General features: G+C 41.8%; 1 protein-coding gene and 1 long non-coding RNA gene across 11 annotated transcripts in view; one reads left to right on the top strand and one right to left on the bottom strand.

Moving 5' to 3' along the window:
• Window positions 1-14,773, bottom strand: part of LOC123384120 — a 69,133-nt gene extending 54,360 nt beyond the window's left edge. The window contains exons 1-3 of one of the 5 annotated variants that reach the window (XR_006594794.1): window positions 14,266-14,773; window positions 7,117-7,529; window positions 6,716-6,771 (exon numbers count right to left, since the gene is read on the bottom strand). This is a non-coding gene — a long non-coding RNA (uncharacterized LOC123384120). The remainder of the gene's footprint in view (window positions 1-6,715; window positions 6,772-7,116; window positions 7,530-14,265) is intronic. The other 4 variants (XR_006594793.1, XR_006594796.1, XR_006594795.1 and 1 more) reach the window with 4 other exon arrangements.
• FRMD4B (FERM domain containing 4B) overlaps window positions 1-22,397 on the top strand; it is a 356,794-nt gene that overhangs the window by 76,039 nt on the left and 258,358 nt on the right. The gene's annotated exons all lie outside the window — the stretch shown is intronic.

The following is a 22,397-nucleotide window of genomic DNA, read 5'->3' as shown; positions in this document are numbered from 1 at the left end:
CCATAATAAAATTCCGTGAAAATAGCATTTGAATGGGTCATCCATTTTGCAAAATGTGTAAACCCTATAACGTAGTCACAGGTTCGTATAAGTAAAGAGAATATATGGAAGGGCATGCACTTCATGTTGGAAACCTCAAGGAGATGATCTCATGAATGGTGTCAGATGAATGGAGATTACTTACTTCTTTATATGCCTGTGCCATGTTTAATTGTTACAGTTAAGGGCTTTCTAATAGCTTTATTAAGGCAGAACTGACCAGCAATTAAACTGCACATATTTAAAGGGTACAATTTGAGGAGTGCCTGATGGCTCAGTCAGTAGAGCATGGGGGTCATGAGTTCGAGCTCCAGGTTGAGTGCGGAGTTTACTTTAGAAAAAAATAAATTAAAACAGAGTGTCAGATTTGAGGAAAACATGTTGTAACTCTATGAGGAGGGAGATGCTAACTAAACTTACCCTGGTAATAATTCCACAACGTGTGTACGTCCAGTCATTATGCCGTCCACCTTAAATTTACACAGAGCTGTATGTCAGTTATATCTCAAGGAAACAAAAAAAAGGCAAAGAGAAGGATGAGGGGGAAGATGAAACTGGCAAAATATTTTCAAATACAATTAAGAAAGAGGATCCTCTGAGAATTCTTAAGTGTCTTGCTTTTTGTTGCATGTTTGGCACTGCTTAGGCAGTAAAATAAAGCAGCAGCTCAGAGCTGAGAAGCCAAAAAATAAAAAATAAAAAAATAAAGTGGGCAGCCTGATAAGTTTTGGCATATGTTTATACTCATGAAGCCATCACCATAATCAAGTTAATGAAAACATCCATCATTCTTCAGTCTTCTCATGCCCCTTTGTAATCTGCCCTTCCTGCCCTATCCCACTCCTCTCTTACCCCAGGCAACCACTGATCTTGTTTCTATCACTGTGTATTAGTTTGCGTTTCCTACAATTTTGTATGAATGAAATCCTACACTACAAATTGTTTTGTCTGGCATCTTTCACTTAGCATAATTATTTTGAGATTCATCCATGCTGTACTGTGTATGATGTTCCATTCCTTTATATTGTTGAGTTGGATTCCATTACCTGAATAACCTCCATTTGTTGAGTTATTCCCCATTAATGGGTGTTCGAGTTATTTCCAGTTTTTCACTATTACAAATAATGCTACCACGCATATTCATGTATAAGTCTTTATGTGAATATAGGCTTTCAGCTCTCTTGGGTAAATATCTAGGAGTAGAATGGCTGGATCCCATGGTAGGTATATGTCAGCTTTTTGAGAAATTGTCACACTGTTTTCTTAAGTGGTTGTACCAGTTTACATTCCCACCTGCCCTGAAAGAGAGTTCCAATTCCTTCACCTTCTTATCAGTAGATGGTATGACCAGTCTTTTTCCATTTCATCCATTCTGATAGGTATGTAGTAATAACTCGTTGTGGTTTTAACTTGCTTTTCCCTAAAGACGACTGATGCTGAATATCTTTTCACATTCTAACTTGCCATCTGTATATTTTCTCAGTGAACTGATTCAATCTTTTGTGCATTTTTTAAAAGTCGGTGTTTTGTTTTGTTTTGTTTTTTAAGTTTTATTTATGTAAGTGATCGCTACACTCAACATGGGGCTTGAACTCACAATCCCAAGATCAAGAGTCAGATGCTCTACTGACTGAGCCAGCCAGGCACCCCAGGTGTTTTGTTTTCTTATTGAATTTGAGAGTTCTTTATATATTCTGGATGCAAGTCCTTTCTCAGATGTCTGCTTTGCAAATATTTTCTCCCAGTGTCTACCTTGTTTTCTCTTTTTCTCAATGGTGTCTTTTGAAGAGGAGAGGTTTTTTTGATGTGTTTAATTTGGGGTTTTTTTGTTTGTTTTTAAAAAAATTTTTTTAATGTTTATTTCTTTTTCAGAGAGAGAGAGACAGAGCGTGAGTAGGGGAGGGGCAGGGAGAGAGGGAGACAGAATCTGAAGCAGGCTCTAGGCTCTGTGCTGTCAGCACAGAGCCCAATGCGGGGCTCGAACTGACAGAATGAGATCGGGACCTGAGCCAAAGTTGGACAGTCAACCGACTGTGCCACCCAGGCGCCCCTTGATGTGTTCAATTTGTTTTAATTTGAATTGTTATGGTGAGGGACATCTAAGGATATTTGTCAGCCCTCACAATTTTTACATTTAGATACCCACCCTACACGGTATCAAGCATGTTAAAACTCACATGTATCCCACATTAAAGATAATCTTTTACTCTCTTCCCTTTTTAAAGGCTTTTTAATTCATTTTGAAAATATTTATTACAAGAAACTCATTTAGTTTCTTATTGGCTATAATTCTTCAGGATTCATCATGTATCCTTGATGATTCATGCCAAGTAAAAAATGTAACTTGAAATTACCTTAAAACATAATGTAATTTAATATAAGCTACACTTTATCAACTAACAAAGTTTGACAATACATTAATTTTTGTAGATATTAATTTAAGTATTTATTACTTTAATTTGGGTAGTTTTCTTTTTCATATTTAGAAGCCAGTAAGTTTGTTTGCTTATTTTTTAGCTCTGGAATATATGTAGCTTCTACAATTTGAAAAAAAAAAGCCTGGTTAAAGTACGTTTAAGGAAAAATATAATAATTAATAAATTCAAAAGAAAACAAATAACTTAAGCATGTTCTCAAGCATGTAATAGGCAATCATTAGGTGTGAGTAACCGGGTTTGAAAGAGATACTTGGAGACTGACTGGCATTCATAACACTAAATGTTAAGGGGCTCCTGGGTGGCTCAGTCGGTTAAAAGCGTCGACTTCAGCTCAGGTCATGATCTCGCGGTCCGGGAATTCGAGCCCGCGTCGGGCTCCGTGCTGACAGCTCAGAGCCTGGAGCCTGTTTCAGATTCTGTGTCTCCTTCTCTCTCTGACCCTCCCCCATTCATGCTCTGTCTCTCTCTGTCTCAAAAATAAATAAATCTTAAAAAAGAAATTTAGAACACTAAATGTTGAGGAATTTGATGTGTTTCTGCTGGTACTCAAATTTCCTGCTGAAGTTTGGTTAAAACAAAGAAACAAACAGACTCTCTTTTGGCTCCGAAGTCTCACAAAGTGATGGTTCTTATTTTTTAAATTTTCTTATTTTTAAAAATGTTTTTATTTCAAAATTATTGCATGATTTATGTAAAGATAGTCAAACAGGAAATGTATTTTATGATGTTGAATATTAAAGGCTCTCACTTCCATTCTTCAAAGTTAACTGTTAAACATTTTCTTTAATTAAAATAAATAGAAAACAGATGCAAGTTCTTTTATTCCCTTCAAAGCAAGAAATAACTTTAAAATCATCAAAGATATATACAAATATAGGAATATCTAAATGTCAAATGAATGATAGAGATTAAAATATGTGTCCTTCGTATGGAAGTCTGCTTGAAAACCATTTAAAAATGTTAAACGATCATTAGGAAAATGCAAATCAAATCCCATAATAAGATACCACTTCATCCATTAGAATGGCTATTATATATGTATTTTTAAAAAGTGCTGGTAAGGCTGTGGATAAATTGGAATCCTGTGCATTGGTGGGAATGTGAAATGGTGCAGTCACTGTGGGAAACAGTATGGCCATTCTTCAAAAAAAATTGAACTAGAATTAGAGTGCCTGGGTAGCTCAGTTGGTTAAGCGTCCGACTTTTGATTGGGGCTCAGGTCATGATCTCATGGTTTGTGAATTCGAGCCCTGCACTTGACATGCTCTCACTCCTCCTCGCTCTGCCCCTCCCCTGCTCACGCTTCCCCTCGCTCTTTCTCTCTCTCAAAATAAATAAACGTTAAAGAATTTTTTTGAAATAAAAAATGTTAAGCTAGAATTACCATATGATCCAGCAGTCCACCTCTGAGTGCGTACTTAAAAGCATTGTAAGCGGAGACTTCTTTTTTTTTTTTAATTTTTTTAACGTTTATTTATTTTTGAGACAAAGAGAAAGAGAGCATGAACAGGGGAGGGTCAGAGGGAGGGAGACACAGAATCTGAAACAGGCTCCAGGCTCTGAGCTGTCAGCACAGAGCCCGACACGGGGCTCGAACTCACGGACCGTGAGATCATGACCTGAGCCGAAGTTGGCCGCTTAACCGACTGAGCCACCCAGGCGCCCCTGTAAGTGGAGACTTCTTGAACAGATACTTGTACACCAATATTCATAGCATTACTCACAACCGCCAGTGGTAGAAACAAGCCAAGCATCCACTGACAGGTGAATTGATAAACAGAATGTGGTCTATACATACAATGGAATACTATTCAGCCTTAAAAAGGAAGAACATTCTGGCACATGGTACAATATGGAAGAACCTTGAGGACTTTATGCCGAGTGAAACAAGCCAGACACAGTAGGACAAATATTGTATGATTCCGTTTATATGAGGTTCCCAGACTAGTCAAATTCATAGAGACAGAGGTGGAATAGTGGTTGCCACGGGCTGGGGGGGAGGGGAAAATGAGGAGTCACTGCCTCATGGCTACAGAGTGGCATTTGGGGATGACGAAAATGTTCTGGAGAAGGATGGTGATGATGATTGTCCAACAATATAAATGTACTTACTTCCACAAAACCCTACACATAAAAATGGCTAGAATGGTAACTTTCATCTCACGTGTGTTTTACCACAACTTTGAAATAACATTAAGAGGAAAAATTTCCGAATGTTTCCAAATAAAAAAAAAAAAAAAGCTAAATTACCACCCTAATGCACTTTAGTGATAGCCAAAATTTCCTAATGGTCTCATGGCCCAAAATGAAAGAGCAATATTTTCAAAGGGAAAAAGATTATTTTCCTCTCAAGTGATCCTTTAAATGATACTTCTGACTTTAGTAGTGCCGCTTCAGAAAGAAATAACCAGCCACCTCACAGGCATTCTTTAAAGACTTTACACATATTAACTCATTTAATCTTCAACAGAGCCAGGAAAGGCTGTTATTTCCATTTCAGAGATGAGAAAGGACGTGGAGAACAGAGAGGTTATGTAACATGCCCAAGGTTACACAGTTGGTGAGAGGTAAAGCTGGCTGTCAAGCCCTGGAAAGATGGTTCTAGAGCCCACAGTGCTCTGAGCCACTACGTTTTCCCATCTAGTAGTATCAGGGGAGCTGTCTATATACTGGGGGAGCATGCCTAGAATTTCTACCGGGTGGTTATACCTGGAAAGCTTAAGAGTATTGATACTCTTTTAGCTTTTCTTCAGTAAAAGCTTGTGCCTTGAAATATGTAAATAATTTATCTCCAACTGGAAATTATTCTTCAACATTTACCTGGCTTTTTAGTAGTGCCAATCTTGAAGGAGGTGCAAGAAAATGCTATACACAAAAATGTAAGTTTTCTAAGCTTTATCAAGGAAAAAGCTCTGGAAAGACTATCTCCATATTGAAAGAAGATTCTTATATTCTTTCTTTCATCCTAAGATTCATGCCTCCCACAACCTTACATTAATTTAAAAAATAATCATGTTTATGTTCAAACAAATTTAGGAAACGGTGAATTACAAAGAGTTAGAATTTCTTTACTGTGGGACTTCTTGGGGATTAACATACTAATAAACATTGTGTTGGGACTCCTGGATGGCTCAGTGGGTTAAGCATCTGACTCAGCTCAGGTCATAATCTCACAGTTCATGAGTTCGAGCCCCACGTCAGGCTGTTTGCTTACAGCTCAGAGACTGGAGTCTGCTCCGGATTCTGTCTCCCTCTCTCTCTGCCCCTCCCCCACTCACCCTCTTGTCTTTCTCTCTCAAAAATAAATAAACATTAACAAATTTTTTTTAATATTGTGAATTGCCAAGAAAGGGAAATCATATGTATTATGTTAAATAATATATTAGTATATGTTATATAATATACAGTTGTTTCCCAGGGTTCTTTTACCACTACTGCTCCCATGGAAAAGCATGAGCGGTTGAGTGCTTCCTGGAACACTTTTGGGAATCTGGGACATAACTAGGGATTTTCCAAATCTACCACCAGGGGGCACTCCCCTCCCATTTATATTCTGACAAACATTGGCCAAAACTTCATTTTCCCTCAGCACCCATAAGACAGGCAGACATTTTGAAGCAGACTTTGCTAAAACCTTTCAAATGATGAAGAAAAGAAATAAGAAAAATGAGAAGTTCTATAGTCACACCTCCCAAATCCATGAGGCTGAGCTGAAGAAATAGCAAGTCTGCTAAACTCTCCTGGGCCAGTATGGAATACAAGTTGTCAGCCATATTGCTTGCCTTTTTCCACTCCTGTTTCTTAGCCAAGTGACCTGTCTGTCATCTTGACTCCCAAGAGCATCTATGGGCTTACCTTCTCACATCTGAGGATAAATCCCATAGACCTTAATGTTTTCACAGGTTAAATTATTCTCTAATTTAAATTTCCCAGGTCTGCACTGTGATCTTTCCTCTCAGTCCTGGCTGGCAGTTCTGAGGTACCTCTGTGGTGGTGAACCAGTATGGCAGTTCCATGAATGTTCTAGTTATGATTAAATGTGCAGTAAATGTGTCACCCTCATGTCGCTTGCCAGGGCACACTTTATTAATCAGCAAAGCATGCTTTCTTTGTAAAACTCAGAACCAGTCCCACAGTCCTTCCTGACACTGGGCCCCAGGCAGGCATTACCAATGGGTTGCTGTTAATGAGAATGGAAAAATCCTTTCATCCAAGCTTAGGATATAAATTCCACCTACCTCTGGAACCTTCTGTGTTGACTCTCTCAGATGAATGTAATCTCTGGTAGCCTCTACTGAAAACACAGACACAGACACACACACACATTTTAAAAAGCCTATTTTGGGGGCACCTGGGTGGCTCAGTCAGTTGAGCGTCCGACTCTTGGTTTTGGCTCAGGTCATGATCTTACAGTTCGTGGGTTCAAGCCCCGCGTTGGGCTCTGTGCTGACAGTATGGAGCCTGCTTAAGATTCTCTCTCTGCCCCACCCCCACTTGTGCATATGCTCTCTCAAAATAAATAAACTTGAAAAAAAAATTTTTAAGTCTACTTTAGCTCCACAATAATGAAAGTCTCTGTTATAAGCCCATCTGAGCCTTATCCGTACCTTATCCATAGAGCACTGGAAAGATACTGTACCTTATTGGAACAGGAGGCTTGTTACATCCCAGCATGTGCCAGAGGCTTAAATTTGGCCCATTCTGTTGTTTAACTTCTGACTGATATGGATATCATGTGCTTATGCCCCATTTTGATTAGCATGTCCTTGGAGTTGACTTTGTACAAGCTGCTCAGAAAATAGCCTCTGCTCTCTGTCGAACTTTAGCAAGTATCAGGCATTAAAGGGCCTAACCTGTTACGGTAGGCTTTGAAATGAATTGTCATCTTTCAGGTGTTTTTTTTTTTTTTTCTTTTAGCATTCACGAATAAGATGGGCAATACTTTGTAGTCACTAAGCTTGAACTCTGGAATTAGATGGGGTTCCACTCTTTGCTGCCTACTTAATTATTTTAGAGCCTTTGGCGAATTTCTCCTTCACCGCTCCAAACCTCCTGAAAAATAGAGGCAATAATAATACCTATCGTGTTGTGGTTCATTTATAAAATTAACGTTATTGTGTATCTATTTTGTACCATGATTGGGTGGATTTAATGGAATGGGACATGTAACTAATTCACTTATTAAATGATACTATTGTTATTATTCCTCTTCTATAGCACTAGTGTTTCAGCTGAAGCCCTCATGAAAGGTGGGGGCAAAAGATGGCCCTGGTTCTTGAATTCCAAGTTGATTAGAAATGAAATGTAGGTGGTAGACCAGCAGTCATTTAATTTTAAAATTGTGCACGGGAGGTGAACTTTCCGCAGTGGCCAGCGGGGTGCGCTGTGTGAACAGAGTACGCGACTGCCACAGCCTGGACAAGGTCGCGCTCGCCCTCAGGGGAATGGGGCTCAAAATGGTGAGCAAGTTCAACTTAACCGCCAATTCTCTAGCTTCTGTTTCCTGCTGAATTGAACTCCGTCCACATTCTAATGGCAGCAGAATTGATTCACGTGTACTAGATGTCCTCTCTGACCAATACTGCTTTTGCAAAGAAAGCGATGTGCTTGGGGAAGCGTGAGGAGAAAGTGACACTGATACATTGGCTAATTGTTAAGAAAGCATTATGGAAATACTGTAAATGAAAAATTGACTACTGAGGAGAGAGGATAACACTGTGGAAAATAATAAGACAAGGAAATCTTGGAAAGCACTAGTTCATCAGCCACTTTCCTACTGTTCAAAGTCACAGTCTGGCCACAGTGGCCAAGTTCTAAGGACCAAAAGGTGAAGTTTTTATTGACAGCCTCTATGATTTTTTATATTGTTTTTATTGGATTTGCGATTTAGAATCTCACATTCTTTTAGTCTTGCCTCTTGAAATCAGCTTCAGAAAGCAACCCAGTCACCTGAGCAAATTTCAAATTTATCTTTTTTTTTTCCAAAAGAGCTGTTTTTATTCCAAATACGAATTTCCACATTGGGACTTAAGGTATGCAGCATACGTCTTACATCAATTACATTGTCTTATAAAAATAATTCAGCTTCTGACATTTGGATAAAAGAAATATTGTATCTTGTTATATAATATTTATTCTTGATTATCAGTGAAATCAAGGTTTTTTTTCTTGTATTTACTGGCCATTTGTATCCCTTAGGAAGTTGCATATTCCCATCCTTCTTTTCCCATTGATTTGTTTTTTACATTAATAGATTAATGGGGCACCTGGGTGGCTCAGTTGGTTAAGCATCCAACTCTTGATTTCAGCTCAGGTCATGATCTCACAGTTTGTGGGACCGAGCCCTGCGTCAGGCTCTGTGCTGACAATACGGAGCCTGCTTGGGCTTCTCTCTCTCCCCCTCTCTCTCTGCCCCTCTTGTTTGTGCTCTCTTGCTCTTACTCTCAAAATAAATAAATAAAGTGAAAAAAAATTGATCAAGAAGGAAATCATTGATTTGGGGGTGACGGACCATGGTACAAGCAGCAGGTCTTTTTTTTTTTTTTATTTTTTTTTCAATGTTTTTTTTATTTATTTTTGGGACAGAGAGAGACAGAGCATGAACGGGAGAGGGGCAGAGAGAGAGGGAGACACAGAATCGGAAACAGGCTCCAGGCTCTGAGCCATCAGCCCAGAGCCCGACGCGGGGCTCGAACTCACGGACCGCGAGATCGTGACCTGGCTGAAGTCGGATGCTTAACCGACTGCGCCACCCAGGCGCCCCAAAGCAGCAGGTCTTAATAATACAGTCCTGATCACAAAACAATTCCAAAATATTGGAGAAGGTGAATTCTCAGCTTCTGCCTAAATTTTAGAGTTAAGTGTTGTGTCTTGACTTCTCTCTCCCACTTGGCGTCAATCTGGAGCTCACAGATGGCTGGTTCCTCTTCTTCAGAAGAAGGTGTGTACATTCTCTGTGAGCCCTGTGGCAGGTGCAAAGTGCTTGGAGAGAGGGACTCTTCCATATTCCATGCAGAGCCCCGTAGAAGAGGTGGGTCGTGCTGCTTGGCCATCCTCCTTGAGAGAAGGCACCAGGGGCATTTGTCTGTGAAAGAGCATAGCTCGGCCTACGAAAGGGAGGTGCATAATTCCTTCATCAGCCTGGGCAGTGATTGGATTATAATCATTTCTGTATCTTGCACTCGGGGCAAGTGTTGGTTGGGATGATGGTAGAATAAATTACCAGGGACTCCATCTGCCGAAATATCATTCAGGTAGTTGAGTGCTTTCACAGGCAACAGTTTTGAGATTAAATTTAATGATACTTAGTTATGAAAACATTTGCGATATTCAAATTTGTGATATAATAACAAAGTGCTTATTAATGCATTCAAAAGCAAGATCTGATGTACCATAATTTCAAACTAGTCAGGAGTGTATACAATATTTTGGGATGTAAGTAACCACATAATGCTATCGAAGACTTTCTCTGATTTCTACTGAGACTGAGTGACGGGTTCTGCTAATATTTACGTAGTTTGTTACTCATATTCATAACTGAAGAAATGCTCCTTTTTAAGTAGACGTTAGTGAAAAAAAAAATTAAAGATGTAATTTTTACACTTATCCAAGTTCCATTCTTGAATCCTGTAGAAGGATGCCCTGGGGATCCAGGACCCCTGACTGAAATCCCTTGGTCTCCAGGCCGGTGGGGGTTGGTGCTGGTCGGGACTGGTGCTGACTACAAAGGGGTATGGAGGATGATAGAACTGTTCAGTCTTGGATATGATGGTAGTTGAAGTACTATTTATTTTTATCAAAAACGAGGAATGCCATATATGAAAGTTAGAACTCAGAGAGAGAGGGAGGGAGGGAGGAAAAAAAGGAGGGAGGAAGATGGAGAAATGGAAAAGGAGAAAGAGTGGTTATGACTTGAATATTGCTAATAGAAGCAGCCACTGTAAACTGTCCACAATTATCCAGTGCTTTCTTAAGAGGCAGTGTGGTGTTAACGGTCAAGGAAAAGGACTCTGGAATGAACCTCCCCGAGTTTAAATCCTGGCTCTGCCGGTTAATGGCTGTGACCCAGGGCAAGTTACATGACATCGCTCTGTCTCAGTTTTATCATCTTTAAAATGAAGATGGTAATAAGTCTGCCTACCTCATATGATTATTTGGGGATTAAATGGGTTAATATATTTAAAGTTGCTTATTAGACTAGTGCCTGGCGTATATTAAGCACTATAATGGCATCTAATATTTAGAAATGCTTGAGGAAGAGGCCAAGGTCATAAAGAAGAGCTCAGTCAATGCCAGGGTTTATACATCAGCAATCATAGAAAGACTGTTCAGTCAGGAGAAGTTAGTCATTAACAAAAAATGTCCGTGTTTATGTGTTCAGAAGACACATCGGCTTACTTGTTAATATTCTTCTAAATGCATTTGCAACTTCTTTTTTTTTTTTTTTTTTTTTTTTTTGGCTCTGCCTGCACCTCACCTCTCAGATGTATCAACTCCCAACATCCTCTTCCTTTTCCAAATAACTTCCCCTGCTGGCCCACCTCACATGATGTGTTTCCAGAGGACAAAGCCAGTGCATTTTTTGCAACATTTGCAAATGAAAATCATACCCATAATAAAGGCTCCAGGTCTCCTATAAAACCCTGGTTGACTTAACGATGAATACTTAGGTTTAGGTTGTTAATTATGATTGATATTTAGTATCATTCAGATAGTCTCTAAAACTGTGTTGGATATTTACAACATGGCAAAACGTTCACCTGCCAAGTCTCTTAACAGAATCCTGCTGGGATTTTAGTCTTGGGGTGTTTTACCACTAGGAGCACAGTTTGTGAGCTTTCAAATCATCTACAAGTGAAGAATTTATTGAAAATAGGTTTCTATGACATACCCAGGCAACAGCCCATTTATCTGGAGAACCAGAAACTAGGGAATCATGGACACCTAAAATCATGAAATAACCCAAAAACTTCATTTGAAGTAGTTAAAACTGGGACACCTGAGTGGCTCAGCCGGTTAACATCCTACTTCAGCTCATGTCATGATGTCACAGTTGGTGGGTTCGAGCCCCACGTCAGGCTCTGCGCTGACAGCTGAGTGCCTGGAACCTGCTTCGGATTCTGTGTCTCCCTCTCTCTGTGTCCTGTCCCCCTGCCCCCACCCTCCACCCCTGTTCATTCTCTCTCTCTCTCTCAAAAAAAAAAAAACAAACAAGCAAACAAACAAACATTAAAAAAAATAATAGTTTCAACCTTCTTCAGTAAGTCTTAAAGGCTTAAAGCCTTAAAGGCAATTTATAATGAGAAAGGATGGGAGATTACCACAGCAACTTCTTTTTAACGTCAGTAAAAATATAGACAGCCAGTTCTTATTTTTTGTGGTAGTTAGGTTGTAGAAAGTTGCCTTGAGGACCAAATTAGCAAATGCTGAACCAGCTCCTAGGGGAAATATAGGGTTAGACTCTGATGAATCTCTGGTCACAACATCCTCATCAACCAATCAATACATAACCTTGTTTTATGTGTGTTTCGGTTTGAAGACACTTTATTTACTGTATATTGTGGCTCCATTAACATTGAACTCATAGCCAACAGAACTGGAGCTTATGCGTGAATGAATACACCCATTTTCCAATACACCCATTTTCTGAATAAGGCACATCGCAGTTTTCTTATGCTTAGGAATTCTCACCAGCATTTCAAGGCTATGCTTTGGGACCATTTAAAACAGCCAAGTCATGGGGCGCCTGGGTGGCTCAGTCGGCTAAGCGTCTGACTTCATTCAGCTCAGGTCACGATCTCACAGTTCGTGGGTTCGAGCTCCACGTCGGGCTCTGTGCTGACAGCTCAGAGCCTGGAGCCTGTTTCAGATTCTGTGTCTCCCTCTCTCTCTGACCCTCCCCCATTCATGCTCTATCTCTCTCTGTCTCAAAAATAAATAAACGTTAAAAAAAATTTTTTGAAACAGCAAAGTCACCAACAAAAAGCCCAAAAGTGCAAAAAACACGGTGCTAAAAAAGACCATGTAAAGGACACTGGTTTACGGTCTGTGCACTGAAACAAGAAGGCAGGGTGTCATCTTGTTTGACCTTAGCTAAGGCCTCGCTCCGAGGGTGACTCACATTTTTTGCCCCTCCGTACATGTCTGAGAATGACTGCAAATGCAGCACAAGTTTGATCTTGGGGTGGCGAGTAAATTTTAGCAAGTAGACGAATTTGCAAATATGGAATGCATGAAGAAGGAAGATCGATTCTATTCATAAGAAAAAGAACAAAAAAGAACCTATGTGGTCTGTTCCTCCATTCCCAAACAGCATTAGCTAAGTATAGAACGTACATTGGATAAATGCCCAGTGAATCGTATGCCTGTGCCAGAGTGCAACCCTGCCTGGCTCGAAGCCCACCCATCTCTCCATCACAGAGCCTCCAGAACTTGGTTAGGGGTGAGCAGACTCCAGCCTGTGGGCCACATCCCGCACACTGTGTTTTGGTATGGTCCCAAGCTAAGAAAGGGGTTTTTTTCTCTTTTACTAGGGAAGACCATTTCTTGGCCTTTGAAAATTATATGAAATTTAAATGTTGGTGTCCAGAGGTGACGTTGTATTGGAACACAGCCCACACCCATTTGTGTATGCACTGTCAATGACTGCTTTCATGTAATGAGCCAGTGGTATACATCTGCCACAGAAACTGTGCGGTCCCCAGAGCTGAAAAGATTTCCTGTCTGGTTCTTTATAGAAAAGTTTAATGACCGGTGATCTAAAACAGTGCTAGTGGTCACAACGTAGGGTCTTCCACAGGCAGCTAAAAGCTCTGTGTGGCAATAAAACTTTATCTAGTAGAGGAGGAGTAAGTTTTAGGCAACAGAAAAGAGGGTTTTCCCTTCCTCCGTCCCATGTCCTCCTTTTCAGACAAGGTTAGATTTCAAATCACTGTTAATGAAATGATTCAAGGATTTACCTCACATGTTGAAGAAAACTAGAAACTATCAGTCCATTCCTGTGAACAAATCTGTTGAAACTGATTTAAATGTAAGTGGCAGAAATTCATCAAGGAGAAGAAAAAATGACACCAATCTTTTTGTGTTAGAATTATGCACTGAAATTCCAGGATCTTTGTTTCCTGTCAATTCAGAGAGTACATTCATTTTATTTTGTCTTTAGTTGGAGTTTGCCTAGCTGAAAGTTGTCTTAGAGATCATGTAGACCCAGACAATGCAAGAGAATTTTCTGCATGGTTGGGCATGATCTATGTCTGTGTTATCCAATATGCTAGCTACTAACGCACATGGCTGTTGAGCATTTTAAATGTGGCTGGTATGACTGGGAAACGGAATTTTTAATTTTGGTTCCGTTTTAATTAAGCTGAAATAACCACATGCACCTTATAAACAGGTTGTATTCAGATTCAGTATCACAAACTGGCCAGCAAAATTACCTGAAGCTTGCCTTGAATAGGGTTTTTAAAGAGTTTGGATTTGTTGCCAACACTTAAAGATTAGGGGATTTTATATAAAGCCTCCAATTCTGACTTCTTAGGGGAAATTGATGTATCTGGAGACACCAGGGATGCCCTTTCTGGACAGGACGTGGGATCTCCAGTCCCCACTGCTCCCTGTTGTCTTATACTTAGCCTGCTACATCATTATCATTACCTTCTTGGTCTCTCTTGGCATATGAATGTGCAATTGCCCATCTGATTCAACCCCCAAGTTTTCATATGGGAAACTACAGCCCAGAGATCGTAAGTGCCTTACCCAAAGTCATTTGGTAATTAATGGTTGGACTCACCTCAGAACCCAGGCCCCTGGGCGGTGCTCTCTGTACTCCGGGGCTCTGATTGAAATCTCTGGGTATGGATGTGCAGTGGGACAGGGGGTACCATGGGTGTGTCTGAGCTGCACTCACAAGCTTCATCCTCCACTAGTTCCAGGCCATGGAGAGGCTGGACATTGGGTGAGTGAGGTCTCTGCTTTCCTCCCATCTGGGCTGACTCAGTGAGAGTCATAATGGGCAGTGAGGGCGTGGAAGGGATACAGGGCTGAACTTTCCCTGGCCGTTTTCCTCTCCAACTTCCTGTCTCATTGTTTACCTTTGACATTTCCAAAGTTGTCGGTGAGGGTGCATCTGAGAACCCATTGTTGCCTCTTATCCTCCCTTGTTTCTCTGCACTTCCTCTGCTGTTTTGGATCCACCTTTCTTTTTCCAAAGGCCTTTTGACTTACCTCTGAAGTCCTAGTCAATTAATTCTTGGGCCAAAAAACTTACTTAGTTGCACCAGAAAAGGTTTGAAATAGTCTTTCACAGTGTGAGAGTTAAATTTTTATTGGGTATTTCTCTATTCTCTTGTCCTGTTCAGGTCAGGACTAATTCAGAAAGAAGAGGTTTAGCTTAGTGACTTTGGGAACATATTTACCTGGATTTGAACATACTTACCTGCTTTCGGGGAAAATCCCTTAACCTGGTCCCTGACGTTCAGGGAAAATCCCTTAACCTCCTGGGCCTGAATTTCCTCACATGTCAAAGTACCTACTTCATAGGGCTGTGGGTGAGGAATAAATCTGATAATGAATGTAAGGTAGAAAGCATGACACCTGTGACATAATGATTGCTCCATAGATGGAAAGGATGGGAGCATTCATTTTCGCCATGTCGCTTTCCATAGATTTTACATTCTTTCTCTAGAGAGGGATCCGCTGGGTTCATCAGGCCACAGGCCTTCGGAAATCCCTCCCTAGCGTCACCTTGTTTATCAGCTCAGCAGATTGGGGCGCCTGGGTGGCTCCGTCGGTTAAGCGTCCGACTTCATCTCAGGTCATGATCTCACAGTTTGTGAGTTCGAACCCCGCGTCGGGCTCTGTGCTGACAGCTCGGAGCCTGGAGCCTGCTTCGGATTCTGTGTCTCCTTCCCTCTCTGCCCCTCCCCAACTTGTGCTCTGTCTCTCTCTGTCTCTCAAAAAGTAAATACATGTAAAAACAAAGAAATTTGTAAACTCAGCAGATCAACTGCCTTGACTCATTTTAGCCCCAAGCATTTCTTCCCGCAGCTCATTCTCCAAGTTCTGCTCTGTGCACTCTGCATGGAAATTTCCGTTGACTACTTGATTCCTGACTTAAAAAGCCCTCTTCCCACCTTTTTCCAGTGTGGAGCTGGCATTCAGATGCATCTGCCGTGTTGCTTACGGGAGAATGGGCATCTGTGATTCTTGACTGCCCAGGATCTAATCCCTCTTCTTCTCATAAGAGAACCCCACCCACCTGGCCTTCGGGCTCAAGTAAGGCTGGCTGCTCCCTCAGTCTTTTTCTGGTGTGAAGGTCAGACATGTGACTCAGGTCTGGCCAGTCAGAGCCAGAGAAGAAGAACTGAATGACTCATGTTGGAATTATTAGGAAACAGAATCTCTTCCCACAGGAGTTGCTAAACTAGCTGTGTGTAAGTTTGGTCCTGCTAGTGGCCACCTCTGGCTCCACTGAGAAGCCGAAGGAAGATCAACACTAAGGAAACAGAACTGGGAGACCGAGAGGGACACGGCCCAGAGCTTCAGTGCCTGAAGGCAGATACCCTTGGTCTTTCCAGATGTGTGAGCCAATAAACTCCCCCACGTTCACCATTACTGGATTGATTTATTCATGTCTGCTTTGGTTGGAGTTGGAGTTCTATCTCTGTAACTACAAGAGTTCTGCTTAAACTCTGCCCTTTCTAAATTTCCCCCCAATCCATCTCCCAGTGTATTTCCAGTTACTGTGAATCCCATTTGCTGGCTCGGAATGCCCTCTGGTTTGCAGCACGCATTTTTCCCCCAGGGTACTTTGCTCTCTGGACATTTGGGATGGTTGACTCTTTTCATTTGAGTTGTCTGCGATTATCCATTCTCTACCTCAGATAGAGATAGTAAACACTTGCAATCAAGCGTATTAGTTTTCTGTCTCTACACGACAAATTACCACAAAGCTGGTGGCTGAAACAACACATACTTCTTATCTCAGAGTTTCTGTGGCTGAGGAGTGTGGGCACAGCTTCACTGCGTCCTCTACCCAGGTTGATATTTAAGGTCTTGGCCGGGACTGTGATCTTGTCTGCAATTCAGGGTCTCTTCCAAAATCACCGAGTGTTGGCAGAACTCAGCTCCTGGAGGATATCTGCAGTTCCTTGTCATGTGCCGCCATCACCAAGATGGCAGTGTGTTTCTTCAAAGACAGCAGAAAATCATTTTTCCCTTCCAATTTGCTAATAAGATGCAATAATAACGGGAGTGACAGCCCATCACCTTTGGTACCTAAGGTAACCTAATCAAGGGAGTGACAGCCCGTCATCTTCTCCATATTCTCCCAGCTGAAAGCAAGTTTAAAGGTCCTAGCTACATTTAAGGGAAGGAGATTACATAGGCCGTAACGCCAGGGTGTGCAAGTCATGGGAGCCATGTTAGAATTGTAGCTACCACACCACGTTTTACCTCCCACCACCAATGATCTAAACCCAGTTGAGAGCAGTAAGATATTAGTGATGAGTAAAGTTGTCCTGCATACATGTTAGATTTTTAGTAAATTAGTTATAAATGTATTGTGTGCGTGTATTTTAGGGTTGAAACAGATGGCTTCAGTAGGCTCAATAGTGCCTCCTAAAGATCTCCTAGGGTCTTCATCCCTAGAATCTGTGAATGTAACCTTATATGGCAAAGACTTGGCAGATGTGATTAAATTAAGGTTCTTGAGCTGGGGGGATTATCCTAGATTATCTGGGTGGGCTCTCCATGCCTTCACAGGTGTCGTTACAAAAGAGAGGCAACAGGAAATGAAAGAGACACACAGAAGAGAAAGCAATGTGAAGACAGAGGTGGAGGTTAGAGTGACGTGGCCACAAGTCAAGACATGCTGGCAGGCACCAGGAGCTGGAAGATGCCAGAATGGATTCTATCCTAGAGTCTCTGCAGAGAGTGTGGCCCTGCTGATGCTTGATTTCAGCTGAGAGAAACTGAATTTGAACTTCTGACTTCCTGAACCTTAAGAGAAGAAAAGGTTGATGTGTTAAGCTGCTCATTCTGTGGTAATTTCTTTTTTAATTTTTTTAATGTTTATTTATTATTGAGAGACAGAGAGAGACAGAGCATGAGCAGGGGAGGGGCAGAGAAAGGAGGAGACAGAATCCGAAGTAGCCTCCAGGCTCTGAGCTGTCAGCACAGAGCCCGACACGGGGCTCAAACTCACAAACTGCAAGATCATGACCTGAGCCGAAGTCAGATGCTTAACCAACTGAGCCACCCAGGCGCCCCTATTCTGTGGTAATTTGTTACCACAGCCACAGGAAATGAACATAATGGCCATACTGACTAAGAGTCAGGTTTGCATTTGAGGCGTTGGAGCCTATAGACAATTTAGCCAGATTTTAACCTAACTTTTAAAGTAATATTGTCTCCCATCAAGGTCCTTAGAGCACCTGTTTTGTATCTTTTGGGGTGCTTGTTTAGAAATGGGTTACTCAGAGGGGCCTGGGTGGCTCATCGAGTTAAGCGTCTGACTCTTGATTTTGGCTCAGGTCATGGTTTCACAGTTTGTGAGATCGAGCCCCAAGGTCAGCCCCACTGACAGTGCAGAGCCTGCTTGGAATTCTGTGTCTCCCTCTCTCTCTGACTCTCCCCCACTTGCGCGCGCTCTCTCTCTCTCCTCTCTCTCTCTCTCTCTCTCTCTCTCAAAATAAATAAACTTAAAAAAGATAAAAAAGAAAGCAGGCATACTTTAAAAAAGAGAGAGAAAAAAAGAAAATAAATGGGTTACTCAGGACCACCTGCTAAACAGTGTCGGTTATTAAGGGCAGACCACAAATTCGGCCTCAAGCTCATTGGTGTCTACTTGGTGGTCAAAGCCGAAAAGCGGTCCCCCGATCTAAAACTTTTCATATTGAATCTTCCTAGCTTTCTGATCTTCTCTTTATTACTTTATTCAGCGAGGGAGTCTAATTTTCTCCTTGGGTAGCTGATTAATTCCACAGGCACTACCATCTTTTATCTGGTCTTTAATATGTCAACCAGATACCTTGAGTGTTTCTTCATTCAGCAAACATTTCTGGAGTCCCTGCAATGTACCATGAGGGATGGAGATACAATAGAGACCAAAAACTCACAGTGTTTCCTCTTCTCAGAAACCACAGCCCCGTGGAAATGACATAAATTAAATAATCCCGTGAATACATGTGTAATTGCAGACTTCAGTAAGCCCGAAGAAAAGAAACAACATTTCGAGGAGGTGATTCGGCATAAGCATCTTGCCTAGTCTGGGAGAATCATGGATGATTTTCTCCTGGATGTGACTTTTCAGTTGGAAGCTGAAAGTAAGTGGGAATCACCCAGGAGAAGGGGAAGAGACCAAGGTTCCATATGGAGGGCAACAACGTACGATGGCCATGTGGCCAGAATGCATGGCATGTTTGAAGACTGATTGGGAAGTGGGGAAGGGGAGCAAGGTGGGACTGAAGAGATGGGCAGAGTCTGACCATGGACACACAGAAGACTCTTGAAGGAAGACCAAGCACATACAGTTAATAAAATGAAAACCTGGGGGCATAAATCTGTTCCCCAATCTACCACATCACGTGACCGTACTTCCCTTTGGAAGCAGTGGCCCAGCCTCAAGAAGCTATTATAGGGCTTTCTCTATGTCCACTTGAGTGAGTCACTCGTATCATTGCCTGTTTCGCGAAATACACATGTCTAATATTCCTTTCTTCTCCCTGGGCAGTGGTCAAGGCCTCAACAAGCTGGGAGCTATGGATCTCAGCCTCAGTAGTAGGGAAGATTAGAAAGAGAGGTCCCCGTGCAAATCCTTGGAGGACAAAAACAGCTGCCTGCAGAAAGCCAGTTGGGTCTACTTCCTGGGCACACCCTCTGCCTCAGGTGAATACTTGTGATGGTATTGAAACGCAGGCCCTTGAGATGTGCTACACATCAAACCAATTTAATGGCAGTGTTAACCTGCAGCAACAAAGTGTCTATTGATTCAACCCTGTTGGAGATTCTAAGATTACCATTGACTTTTTCTGCCCATGGACCACTAGACTTTCATTGAAAGTCAACATCTTACTAATTAAAAGGGAATCATGTTTTTTTCCTTGCTCAAAAGCAGAACCATTTATTTTCTAAGATAAATTCTCAGCCACATATCTGTAAATTTCGTTGGGGGTGGGGGTGGGGCATGCTTCAAGTGTAGAATGGTTTTTGCTTCTTCGTCTGCCCCATGGGCAGCTTTTATTCTAGTGTTTATCTCTCTGTTGTTAAATCGGTGTATTATTTCTTCCTGACTGAGGTCTTTTGAGGAGAGTATTGTGTATTTTATACAAGATGAGCTCCTGTTCTATTCAGATATGCATCTATTCCCTGTAACCACTTTTCTCCTTTGGATTCCCTCTCTATGTGAATGAAATATTGCTGTGGTGATAATTTCTTGTCTCCCTGTAGATGTAGGAGCATACATGTCATGAGAAACAGTTGAAACTATTCCATATGCATGCCTCTTCCGCAGGCCAATGTCAACCTTATTGAAAAGAAACAAATCCGGTGTGTAATGAAAACCCCAACCCTATAGGCAGAGTCAAGAAATTCCAGAAGGTTTCAAGTCCCCAAGGAAGGAGAATGGCCTTGGTAGAAAACACTTAGGAGAAATCAAGCAAACAAATTTTTCTGCTCCTTTGTTTCCTTTACATCCCTGAGAAATAACAGAAGAGTCGGCACTGTTTTCTTCTTGTTGTCCTTTTCCTCTGCAATTCACAGCATATGAGATGCAGGGTTTTATTATCTTCATTCTGCTGCATCTCAAAATGCTGCCCGTCTTTGGGATGCATGGTGAATTCATCACACGTTCCCTGGAGATTACTGAGGCAATCAAATCAAATGCGAAAGCTAGTGAAAGAGAAGACGAGGGGAAACCTTGATATTCCAAGCATCTTACATATTTGTCTCTGCCTTAAAGCTGCTGTTAGGATTGGATGACATTTGGGGAAGCCTGGATATGAAGTGGGTGGGTTATGGTGACTTGTGACTGTGTGCGGGTGAGTTTTGAGAGGGCGGGATGGTGGGAAAATATCTGAGAAGAGTCGGTGGGAGAACATGAGATGCTAACTGCCTTCAGGCCGACAGTAGGTGTAGGGAAGATCTGAGGTGACGCCGAAAGATCTGATTCTAACATCAGACTGCCACAGTTCAAATCCAGGTAGTACCTCCTGGCTGAGTCCAGGCTAGCTGAGTGATCTTGAGTATGTCACTTTGCTTCTCTGTGCCTCAGTTTCATTTTACTGTTAAATGGAGATAATCAGGGTAATGTCTCCATTACAGAGCAGTTGGGAAATTAAATGAAATTATTGTACATGTAAGTGCTTGGCTCATTAGTGCCCAATAAATACACTAGCTGTTTTTTTTTTTTTTTTTAATTTTTTTCAACGTTTTTATTTATTTTTGGGACAGAGAGAGACAGAGCATGAACAGTGGAGGGGCAGAGAGAGAGGGAGACACAGAATCGGAAACAGGCTCCAGGCTCCGAGCCATCAGCCCAGAGCCTGACGCGGGGCTCGAACTCACGGACCGCGCGATCGTGACCTGGCTGAAGTCGGAACGCTCAACCGACTGCGCCACCCAGGCGCCCCACTAGCTGTTGTTTTTATTGATATTATTGACCAGTTTCGTATGTTGATCTAGTTGGGTATCTTTAACCAGTCACTCAACAAACTTGACTCTTGTGCCCATTATATGCCAGGGACTGAGCTAGGTGTTAAGAATGTAATGAACCATTATCATAGATGACGGGAATTAGTGTAATAGAGATATGAGTATGCTACTGTAGTGGATCCAGAGAGGAGACAGGTTAACTCTGAGACTCACCTGTACTATAGAGAACCCCAGAGAAAGTTTTAGTGCCCAGAACGTATGAAGATTTCCCACTGAACTTGGAAGGTCTGGGAAGAATATGGAGTTTGTTATTGGCATTCCACTCAAGTATACTCTGGCTTCCCTCCAACCCCAGCCCCCAGTCACCACCCCCCGAGTCCCCCCTCGCTCCAGGGCTCTCATCCCAGCCCCTTTCTTCTGCGCTGAGGTCCCCAGTGGAGCATTTGTTACAAAATCACACCTCTCTTTCCGGCAGTACAACGTGGATGATTGGAAAGATCTCATTTCAAGTTCTAAAACCTCAGATACCTTGAGTAAAGTTCATTCATGGTTGGTGAAGGTAGGAAAGCCTGAATAAGCTCACATTCACAGCCTTTCTGTTGCTTTATAGACTGAAACTCGGCCATGTGGGTTTTGCCCTTCAGCTTCAGCAGGGAAGAAATGTTACTACAAGGGGCTCTCATTCAATTGCCTTTCTTCAGCCCACCCACCTGCATCTCTTCCCCTCCCACATCTACCCGTGTTCACTCTCCTGTGCGCGCCCCAACTTATTGAGTTATCCAAATGTAAGGAGAAGGAAAAAGGGAGAGGGAGAGAAAGAAAGAAAGAAAGAAAGAAAGAAAGAAAGAAGAAGAAAGAAAGAAAGAAAAAAGAAAGAAAGTCAAAATCAGCTTTCTGAAAGCTGGACAATCTACATATATGTCTAACCTCCAAAGACAAACTCATCTAGGTGTCCTTTTCCTATGACCTCAGTGGCCTCAGTTTTTCTTCTTTTTGTTTTAATTCAAAAGATGTTTTGAATCTGCATTTCAACCCAGTGAGGCAGTTAAGCCTGGGTTTTGAAACATGGCTCCATCAGTCACTGGCTGAAAAACCTTACATCATTTTCTTAACCCTCCTCCATCTCCTCTGAAAAGATGGGGTTAATAATAAAAGTACTCACTTCGCAGAGTTGTTGAGCACATGAATAAGTTAACAGATGAAATGTGCCCAAAGTAGTGCCTGGCACGTAGTAAGCACGCAATAAATGTTAACCATTATTATTGTCATCTA

Source organism: Felis catus, chromosome A2 (genome assembly GCF_018350175.1).
Source record: "Felis catus isolate Fca126 chromosome A2, F.catus_Fca126_mat1.0, whole genome shotgun sequence".
Lineage (NCBI taxonomy): Eukaryota > Metazoa > Chordata > Mammalia > Carnivora > Felidae > Felis > Felis catus.
Note: the sequence above shows the minus strand (reverse complement) of the source record. Positions and strands in the feature narration are given on the sequence as shown.